We start from the raw sequence: 11,046 nt of genomic DNA on the forward strand, positions 1-11,046 counted from the left end.
GACAAGGAAAAGTGAGATGTTTCACCAAGGAGTGGATCCCTAATCCCAAAGTTCTCAAGAAGATGCTACTCACTAGTTTATATTTTTTGAGCTCCTAAGGCATTTAAATTTTATTTCCCTCAAATGAAAACACTGATTCAGTAGGCTTGCTCAAAACATCACTTGCAAACTTTAGGAAAAGGGTGATGTTGCCTTGCAGCTGCCCCTGGAAAGCCCTTTCCTCCCAGGCCACTTGTGGCATCCATAATCCCTATTTGTACAATTTCACCCATAGGGGCCTGCTGGTTTTGGTTTAAGCCCCTTTCCCAGCAGCATGTCTGGCACCACTTTGCCAGCACTCAACACAGACCTGCAAACTGGTATCTGCACCTTGCAAATGTTAATTGCTCTGCAGCAGAAGCAGGCTGGGGATCACTTGTCGGGCTTGTCCCTGTTGTGCCAACAAAGCCAAGACACAACTGTGATGACAGCTCTCAGAAATGCAGCTGGAAAATTCAGGCTCATTTTAGGATCCAACAAAGCATGCCCCTCTCCACCTTGGCAGTGAAGAAGGCTGCTTATTTTCATAGTTAGCAGGCTCTTTATCCACAAGAGAAATTTGTGGGATCCTGGTGTATCAGCCAGGGACCTCTCAGACACCTTTGCCTCTGCCTCCCAGCAAAGGCAGATGTGAGGTTGGTGCTAATGGCAGCAGAGCCCCTCCGAAAAGCTGATCCTTGCAGCAAAGCAAAAGCCAGCAGGAGGGGGAGAAATCTCTGCTTATTCCATTTAAGCAAGAAACTCTTCACCTAATTCAGCAAGAATGAGAGCAAATGTCTCACTCAGAAGGAGGATAGAAAATGTAGCTCTAAGCAATTAACACAATAGCAAATGTCCCTAGCATTGCCCCATATGGTGTGTAATTTAAATCCTCTATCTTGTTCTCTATAAATGCTGCTGAAATTGATACATGACAATTTTAGAGCCAACTGAAGTTTAATTAATGTAAATCGTCTCAACATCTGAGATTTAAGATATATTAAAAAAATAATTAGGATCAAATCAAACATGTTCCACTCATGCTGAGCCATGCAAGGTAAAACTGCAGAAAGAAACCAGATGAATTATGACATATGTTGGAGGGTAAGCTTTTCCCTCTATTAAAGCAACAGTGTCCAGGAGATGGTTCTCCTTTCTCTGTGGAGGACATGAGGAGTGTCCCTGAAAGGTGTACTCTCCTTTTGCAAACATGGCTTGCCCAGGGAAATCAATATTAGCCAGGGAAAATGGAGCTGTGAGGGTATCTACATGTGCAACTCAAACACTGGAAAGCCTCTCACATTCTGCTGTCCCTACTCTGAGAATATTGCATATAAATGAACAAACAAAAGAGTTTAGCCAGAGAGATTTACACCCCTCAAATCCACAGCCTATAAAGGAACTGAGAAGGGCAGGAATGGCCCAGGATGCCTCACTTGCTCTCTTAGACAGCAGCAGATTATTTGCCTGCAGCATAGCTTCTCTAGGCTCTCTGTTCCCCCTTTTCCTTAAATATTTGTTCAATGCCCCCCTGTTGTGAAAGGATGCCCCCTTCAAGCTGCAGTCAGCTGCAGGGCTCCTCTGACAGCAAGACTATTACTGACCTGAGGTATTTCTGACTCCAAACACCACACCAAAGAGAAAATAAGCAAGACTGAGAAAGTGGATCTGCTATCAAAAGAACGCATCTGCAATTACAGGAGCACGCTGGAAACTGCATCTGCCTGTCTGGTTATGACATTTCAATTTCAGTCTTTCCTCTGTTTCAGAATGCACATTTGCCACCTATTTTCTAAAACTATACATATTTATTTCTTAGGCTTTTGAGCATGGATACAGTTCCCTGAAATAAAGATTGCTGTGAATGATTGAGATGTCCCTTAATTACTGGACTGGTCCTCCCACATGTGCTCTAAACTCTGAGCGGATTAGATTTCCAAGGTACAACAATATGGCCTGTAACTCTTGTTTCCAGTAACAATAAATATCATCATAATCAGTTTTCTTTAAGAGTTTGAATTTATGGGAGGAACAAAATAACAACAGAGTCAGTGTAACCTACAAACAAAACAGTGACTTTGTAATCCCAGTTCAGTTTTCATTCTTCCATACAGCACATTTCTGCATCTCTTATTAATGAAGGTTTTGCTGCTGAAATGCGCTGTATGTGAGGCAGAATATATTTAATTCAATATGTAATTATTATTATTAATGCAACTAAGCTCAGTGCAACCACTTCCCTTATCTCAAAGGTAAAATACAGTTCTCAGGTGAACTTAAATCTGTCTTGCATTCGGATTGCTATTGATTTGAAGAGGGTTTCGTTTGAGTGCATTGTGTTATTCCCAATGGTTAATCGGTGTGTGCTGCAACATTCTCCCTTCTCTCTCCAAAGAGGTGCAAGTTCTTAAAATTGAAATAAAAAGAAAAATATTTGCCAGGATTAGGTTGGGGTTTTTGTTTTGGGTTGGTTTGTTTTAACTAAAACACAGCTAAAAGCTGCAGAGAAGCAGAGAAGCATCTCTTTTAACAACTAAAATATTTACATGTCCATGAGCAAAAAAGGCAATGCTTCAAATTTTCCAATATTGACTGAGTTTTTCAAGTCTAGTGCTGCAGTCCTAGAAGATTCAGCTCAAATGCATCTGCTGTATAGAGAGCTATTTAATACCTCAGAATGATTTCTAGACAGATTGTGGGTTTACTGCAAGCCTGAGCATTATGAATGTACACACATAAAAGTACAAATGCCTGGATGCCCTTCTCTTTCATTAATGACTGGGCTCATCCTAGCAAATGTAGGTCATTTTGTTCCTTCTTGCTTCCCTCACTGCTGTTCACATGCAGCCGTTTTCTCAAGCCCTTTCTGTGGCCATTTGCATTTTGCTCCAGTCCCCAGATTTCAGCTGTGAGAGCATTAACCCTGTCCATCAGCTGCCGGGGACAGCAGTATATTCCCGGCTTCAGAATTAATTTAAAAGCATGCATTTTTGACAAGGTAAATAGTCCTGCTTAATATTGGCTAGCAAATACTGACAGTTACTTACAAAGCAGAGGAAAAAAATGTGGAGCAACTGTCTGTGCAGACAGGGCTGGCACTTACACACAAATTCATCATAAATATCGACACTGGCACTCCTGACAGCCATTGGAAACACAGTCTGGCAATAAAAACTTCACGGTGCTAGTCTTCACTCAAAGATTTTCTTTTTCACAAAAGCATATGTACATACATTAGAGGCATCTAAACCCTGCAAAATGCCTATCACACCCTCTATTTCTCTTAAAACGAACACATCACCCACCGCTCTGTATTGTTACTTTTTATTCCACCTGGCACAAGAGAATAAAGCTCAGTTGCATGTGGTAAAGACAGATTTCTTTTCTCTTCTTCCCCCTAACCAAACCAAATTCCCAAAGACAAAAGGAAAGCTTCTAGTGCTTGGTATTCTTCCTTCACAACCCATGTATCACACTAATTAGCAAGTTAAACCTACAAATTAGATGTCGTAATTTGGTAATTATGCCACAATCTGGTATTTTTTAACCTGTTTTTGCCCGAATGAGAAGATTCCACATTATCTTTTGCTTTGCAAAACACAGTCCAGTTGTCTGCCCTTACTGCTGATTTTTCATTCTCAAGTGAGAATCTGGAGGGAAGGTGAAAGCACACGAATTTGAAGTTTTTGCTGTTATTGTTCTGCTTCACTTAACACCTACAGCTGAGACTCTCATCAAAAGCTGTATTTATCATGCCCACAAAATACAGCCAGCCTACATTCTACCTCAGACTGCACACAATGCAATTTGAAAACACTTTCTCTAAACTCTTTTTAAAATACAAAATGCAAAAAGGCTTTGCTTACAGAGGGTAGGGGTTATAAATGCCTAGAAGAAAACCACTTCTTTTATTCTACAGGTGAAACGTCCAGATTCTTTCTGTGCAGTGAAACCAGAGTTATATTTACTTAAAACTGTCAAAGTGGAGCTCTAAAATATTTGCTCATGTTAAACACGTAGGGAATGACTCTTAAAAAATACCTCCAGCCTCTCAAAGGACCTTCCCAGAATAAGAATCCTGTTCAGTGAGTTCTTCAGAAAAAAAAAGAAAAATATGCAAAGCTATTATAGTCATGGTCCAGAGTTGCAGGAAAAGCACGGCAGCACAAACAGGAGCAGATGAGAAGCCCTTTTGGAGAATGTCTCATTTTCCTTGACTTTGTAATCAGTCCTTTGTGAGCACCTCTTCAGCCTTTCCAGTTCCTAATCAATGAGGAACGGATGGAGCAATGGAGAAGTGGGTGCTAGATGTATTTATAAGCGGCTTTTTTTGCTACTTAAAAACTCACCAGATATACTGGAACAATTATTTAGGGGAAAGGAAAGTAGGATTCTGCCCAAAGCTTTTGTGTGGAAGGAGAACGCGGGGAGCAGGAGGAAGTCTTAAAAATTATGTGCAAATGCCCGGTAACATGGGTAGCCCCAGGGTGCTGAACACTCCTGATCTTCAGCTTATTTCCTGCTGCATTTGCCATCGACATCATTGTTATTCCTTGGCCGTGGCTCTGACTGGGGAAGGTACTCAAGCAGGCACCTCATTTCAAGCACATGAGAATTCCCAAAGGGATTAACCGGGCAAAGAAATATTTGGTGGCAGTGCTTGCCCTCCCAGACCCCAAAAGGTGATTCTCACAGCGTCCTGCAGAGCTGTGCATTTATTTAAAGAATGGTTTAAAAACGAAATAATTGCCTTTTCATTTCAATCCCACACTGTATCTCTTCCCACAGCACCAGGCTCTGAGCACCTCTCCATTCCCATTCCTGGTTATGCAGTTTGGACTATATAGGAAAGAATTTTAAATACTGATTTTAGTGAGGAAATATTCACTAACCAGGTCAAGGCATTTAAAGTTGCTTTGGATCTATCAACATAATCAACAAGCCAATTAATTTTTTTGCCTACTTTTTCAAGTTCACAACCTGAAAAAAGCGACTGACAGACTGCCGCTTTTACTTAGGGATGCTATTGAAAAATGCTTGTTTATTCCTTTCACGCAGCCTCTAATGGCACAAGTAAATCAAGGTTGGTTTTCCCAAATCATGACATAAGACCCAGTAAATAACTGACAGCACTTTCTTTGCAACATTTTAAATAAGCAATTTCCCAAAAGGTCAGAAACCACTGCAGAAGTAAAAAAAAAAAAAAAAAAAAAATGAAATGATAAAGTAAGTTTTTGCCTGATTAAACTGCTTAAGAAAATATGTATAGAAAGGTGGAAAAAAAGGCTTCAAGGAGACATTCCACTATTTCTTAGTGGACTTTTTTAGTTCCAGGGTAATGAAAATGTGCTGCTGGATGTTATTGTTTTTTTCCTTACACACTTCAGCCTGATATCTTAAGATAGGTTTTAATGCCAAATATTGACTTTGTGGAGGAGATTTTGGGAAATAGAAAGCAAACACAGTCATAAATAATACTACTACATTTAACATGGATCTGGCTTTCCTTTTAGAGCACTACCTTTTTAATCTCCAGAATTACCCAAAGCTGAAGCAATTGGCATTAGCTGGCACACCTGAATACAAAAGCAGATAATATTTGTTGCTTCTTTTAAAGTGGTTAACATCAGTCCACTGGCAACAAGGAGTAAGAGAAATATCCATCCTGAAGTTGGCATGAAAATGAAAACCAATACAGGAGAGAAGCTGTCATACTTGATTTAAAGATTATAGAAACCTAAGCTACCTGCTGGGGAGCCCACAGTAATGAGAGGGGAGAGACTTTCAGTAATTTTTCAAAATCTCCAGAGAAACTGAATAAACTTGACTGAAACTCAGTGGGTCCTGGGACCACAAGGAGACACCTGCTTGTGAAAAGCCTCCCCTTATCAACTCCCATTTTCAGCAGCAGCATTCTCCCACATGCTTTGCTGCAGTGCTGACAGCTGTGGAAGGTTAAGCTGCTAAAGAAAAATTAAATATTTGGCCAAAAAGTCAGTCTTCCAACAAATGTATTGCAAAGCTAATCATCTCCCCTTTAGCTAAGTAGCTTCAGCATCTTTGCTGTGCTCCTCTCCCTCCTCCATTGGCTCCCCTGCCCTGCAGCCTCCTAAAACACCCCAGGTCTCATCTCCTGAAAACTTCCAGAATTTCTCCTTTGGTAATCTAGTTCAGCATTACCTTGAAATATGCCTCCCCCAGGATTTGGATGCAGATAGTTGCATGGCACAGGGAAACAAGCAGGACAGCCCATGGAAATTATAATCCAGCCAAATTCTCTCCACCTGGGATGTAGGACAGTCTCAGCCTGCTTCTGAAATGCTCATAAAGCAGTTGTATAAACTCTTAAGAACTAGTAAGTGGCACACAAATCTAATTATATTTTGGGTACAACAGTACTGAGATTGCTCAGAGTGTAGTTCCACCAACTTCACAGAACTTTGCGAAGACAATGGTTTTTCTCTTCTCCATGCCCTCTTCACACATGCTTCTGCCCCAAACCTCCTGTGGAGCCTCCTCACTTGGTCCTATACACTTCCCATTAAACATGCAACCTGAGTGAGACCAAAAGTTGTGGGGTTTATGCCATGCAGGATCCACATCTTTTCACCTGTATTTTACAGACTCTGGGCAAAAAGCCATATGCTGGTGGGAGCTGCTACACCCCAGGGACATCTCCAGCAATCTGTGCCACAGTGCAGGGCTGGCCCTGAAGCAAGAAAGATCTTCCCAACCTGTAATTAGGGGCAGCAAGACAGAAGCATTAGCCTCATGAAGAAAAGAAACCCAAGAGTTTCAGCAGGTGCAAAATCTAACCTGACTTATTGTGTGCGTGTGTGTCCCCATTTTGGAATTTTCCATGTGTTTTCAGCTTCAGTAGAAGAGGAAGTTGAATGACCCACAGACCTTCTGTACCTCCCAAGCTGCAGAAGAAAACTGGTGGGTTTATTTGCTGAAGGAACTGAAGGTGGGAGCTCAGGAGTTAAAGGAGGGGACAGGGCTTCCATGGTGTTTCTTCAGAGCACAAGTTTTGCGTGTACCAAACCTTCAACAAACACTCCCATAGCTGAGTCAAACTTCCTTGTGGTGATGTGCCCCTCCTCAGAAATCACAGGCAATCTGCTCTCGAGTGCCTTTGAGCAAACCTGCCATGCTCCCTGGTCAGGGGGGAGGAGGGAGGGAAGGGCCCCCCATCCCTCATGACTAAAACATGCCCCAGTGCCAAACCACTGGCAGAGTTACCCTCTGGAGACTCCGGGTAACGCTGCACTGGGAAGTGCTCTCGCCTGAGGTGGCTTCTGTGGAGGCCATGTTTGCGTGCAAAGCTGCACTTACAGCAGCACGGGGCAGCCGAGCCGATGTTCATACAAGTGTAAACTTACAGCAAAAGGCAGGAACCGCCGGAGACGCCATGGAGCTCCAGCCAGTCAGCGTGGCAAGCGGCTCATCTTTTATTGAAGGCCTCTCCTCAGAGGAGAGCTAAAAATTCACTTGATGCCATCGGGAAAGTGTCTGTTTTGGCTGCAGAGAATGGTTCCCGATCACGGAAAGATAAAAACATCAAAATAAGCTAATAGGGATATGCCTTGAAATTCAGTCCCAGCGGACACAGGGCCAGGTTTCCTGGGGACACGTTAAGCACGGCTCAGGGCATTGCAGCACGCAGGCGCACTGCTGCCAAGCAGGGCTGAGGCAGGCTGAGAGGAGATGCTCCAGAAAGAACATCTAGCAAGGGGCAAAAAAACAAAAAAAAATTAGAAAAAGAGATCCCCTCTTCTCTAATACCCCAGTCAAGCATGGCAAAGTACAATTGTCAAGAAGGATTAAAGGCCAGACAGGGATGATGCAAAGAGACTGTATTCCTGCGATCTCCCCAAAAACTTCCCCTTGCACTTCTGCTTTCACACAGTTTACACAGTTTCTCTGTTTGCCCTTATGAACTCATTCATGTACATCTTAACATTGCGGTTTATCCTTCACTGTCTTCTCCTCTTCCTCCTTTCAGACAGCTCAGCTGAGAGGTTGACACCTAAGGAATTTGAGTTTCTGGGGAAACAAAGCTTTTGTATGCGCAGTGATCATGTACTGAGCCCACTGCCCAGTTTTGGTTTACCTTTTCTGTTTGATACTTCCTACGAGTTTCCTGCAAGCTGGCAATGACAAGAAAAACCTTATCAATGTCTCTACCAAGGGCAAATTTATTATACTCAACAAAACTCACATGAGAGCGAGCTGGACTTGGCTAGGTTCCACTAGCTGTGGGCTGCTGCAACTTGTTTCTCCAAACCTGCTAGCATGGGGTACAACTCAGGCAGACACTCTGCAGAGGACCTTCCATCTCACACAATCCTACGCAACAGATTTATCTTCTTTTTCATCTCTAACTCTGCTGACCACTAATGGTTTGAACAGTGCAGTGCTTTTTATAATAAGCCACTCTAACTCATGGGCAAACATCTTGATTATATTTATACAACTGTCCTATTTTAAAAGATAATTTCATAAAATATCCTGCCAGAGCCAAGTACAAGAGGTTAAGCAAACATACGTCACAGCAGTGCGGCTTTCCTAGCTCAGTACTTGCTGTGACCCACCCAAGCTCCCCCCCAGGATTTATCGAGCATCCCAGCATTTAATTATTGCAATGTGAAAAATCATGCGTCAGTTTGATGATACTTTAGGTGATATCTATGATCACATAGAAGAGCTGGATCAAACAGTCCCAAAGCAGACCTTAGTGTGTGAATCTACCCACTATCTACCCAATGGTACTAATTTTCAAAACTAAATTGACTGTAATTTTTCATGCCTGTCAGTCTGCCTGATTTTATTGGACTCTGCTGGATTTTGAAATAGAAAAACCCTATCTCCTTGCAATGCCTGTGCTTTTTTTAAAAGGCCTTCTCACAGCAAGCCCTGAAATGAAATGTTGTCAAGTTTTTGTTCCACTGAATACCCTTTTTCTTTACTAATTAGCTACGTAAAAACAGATTGAAAACACTGAGACTGGCAAAATTACCTATGTCTCTCACTAATGTTGCTGCATCAACCAACAGCAGGATTTAAAGCACAGCATTTTCTGTTCCCAGTTGCACCAGATTACGGCTGTGCATCCTCCCACCTTTTTTTTTTTATTATCACAAAAAGATGCACAATGCTGAACTGAGTGCTGCTTCCAGCAATGCTCTCCCTCACAGGTTCCATGGGCTTTCCCATCTCCTTTCTGATCCTCGGGTGGAAAGCGTTCTCTCTGTCATTATGATTATTTTCCTGCCTTCTAAAGCAGTATAATGTGGCTCAGCCTCTCTGAAGCCTGCTGAGCTCTGCCAGCTTACACCAGCTGAGAACCTGGAGCACATTATCCCAACAGCTCCTATGAAAGCCAGCTATGGACAATGAAAGAAGTATAAATAGAGCTGTTTCTCTCCTCATCCAAAAAGCTGCACTTCCAATCCCAAAACCAGAGTTGGTTGTTTCTTTTTTAAAGAAAAAAAGCAGTATTAATTTTTTTTGAATTATCTTTTGATGTATGCACGAAGGGTTATATTTTTCAAGATTTTTCTCACAGGAGCTGGGCAAAAATTTGCTTTGTGGTAACTCAGGTTCTGCAGGACTTGGAAGTTGCCAAGTCCCACGACTTAACAAGAAGATCTCCAGAGCCAGCTGCAGGGCTGATGCTTACCAAGAACACAGGAAGGAAAACAATGCCAACACAGCCCAGCAGCCAAGAGTCTGGTGCTAAGAAGCCCTGCCAAAATATGCAGTGCCCAAAAGCTTGCAAACCTAGTCTGAGCCAGCAGCAAGGACCCATCTCTTCAGGGGTGGGACTGGATGATGATATTTACTATTTCCTTAGCATGAGATTCTTCCATTTATTTAATTTAGAAAAAGAAGTTTGTCAGAACTCTCCATCACAGAAAATGAAAGGTTTAAAGTACTGCTGACACCTCCTGGAAAACTTTGAAAAACCTCCTAGGTCACATGAAAATAAAGCAATGCCTCTATCACACTTTTGCCTGCTCTTTTAATCCTTGCTGCAGGACTTTTGTGTAGGTCCATCAGCCAAGGTTAAAAAAACCAAACTTATAAACAAGACAAAAATGATTATTACTGCAGTTAGCAATTTGTTTCAGACCTTGTTCTTCCATGCTACATTCTCTCTGTCTTCTTTAAACAAGAAGAAAATTAATTAAAAATGAATCTTTCCATGCTTGTCAAGCTCTCCTCTGCCAAGGCAGCATTTCTCTGATTTCCCCCCAGATGCTGGGGCAGGCGGCTGCTGAGTGCAGGGAATAAAGAAAGAGAAGGAACACCAAGAAGCTGCCTTGCCCCATGGAGCTATGGCTACAATAAGCATGACCTCAAACCCCCTTTATATCTTTTTTTTTAAGCTTATACATACATATGGATATACACAAACACACACTCATTTTGGTGTGATCTTTCTCCTATCTTCTCTCTAGAAATAAATGCTGCTTGGTTCTTAGCAAAGCACCGACTCAGGCATAGCCAGGAATAAGTCCTTTTGAAACATGGAAAGGTGCTCAGTGGACAAATGAAAGTCACCCAAATCCCTGATGCACCCAAGCTGCCATTTTCTGTCAGTCTTTGTTAGTTCCCTCATTTTATTTGACACAATATTGACAGCGCCACATATTGAAATCATTATGACGTGAGGCCTCAAATTCACTCCCCAAATCCAAAAGTAAAACTTAAATAATTTTGCTGAAAGCATAACATGCTGATTTTCTCACTCATTTTTTTTATTTCAGATAATTTCTTTCCTATTTTTAAGCTTATGTCCATAGCTGCAAGTACAAGAAACATCAGGTTATATGTGAAAGTTGACACCTTATCTTGAAGGAACATGTGTGTTTCAGAGAGGAACTTTGTCAGAAGCATCCACTGTTTAAGGGACATTTCCTGATATTAGGAAAATAAAAAAGCAGCTGTAGCACTGATACATTGATCCTCCTATGTGAACTGCCCAGCTCTTTTTGAAAAGGTCGAACTAAAAGCTAACCCATA

Source organism: Geospiza fortis, unplaced genomic scaffold (assembly GCF_000277835.1).
Source record: "Geospiza fortis unplaced genomic scaffold, GeoFor_1.0 scaffold11, whole genome shotgun sequence".
Taxonomy (NCBI): Eukaryota; Metazoa; Chordata; class Aves; order Passeriformes; family Thraupidae; genus Geospiza; species Geospiza fortis.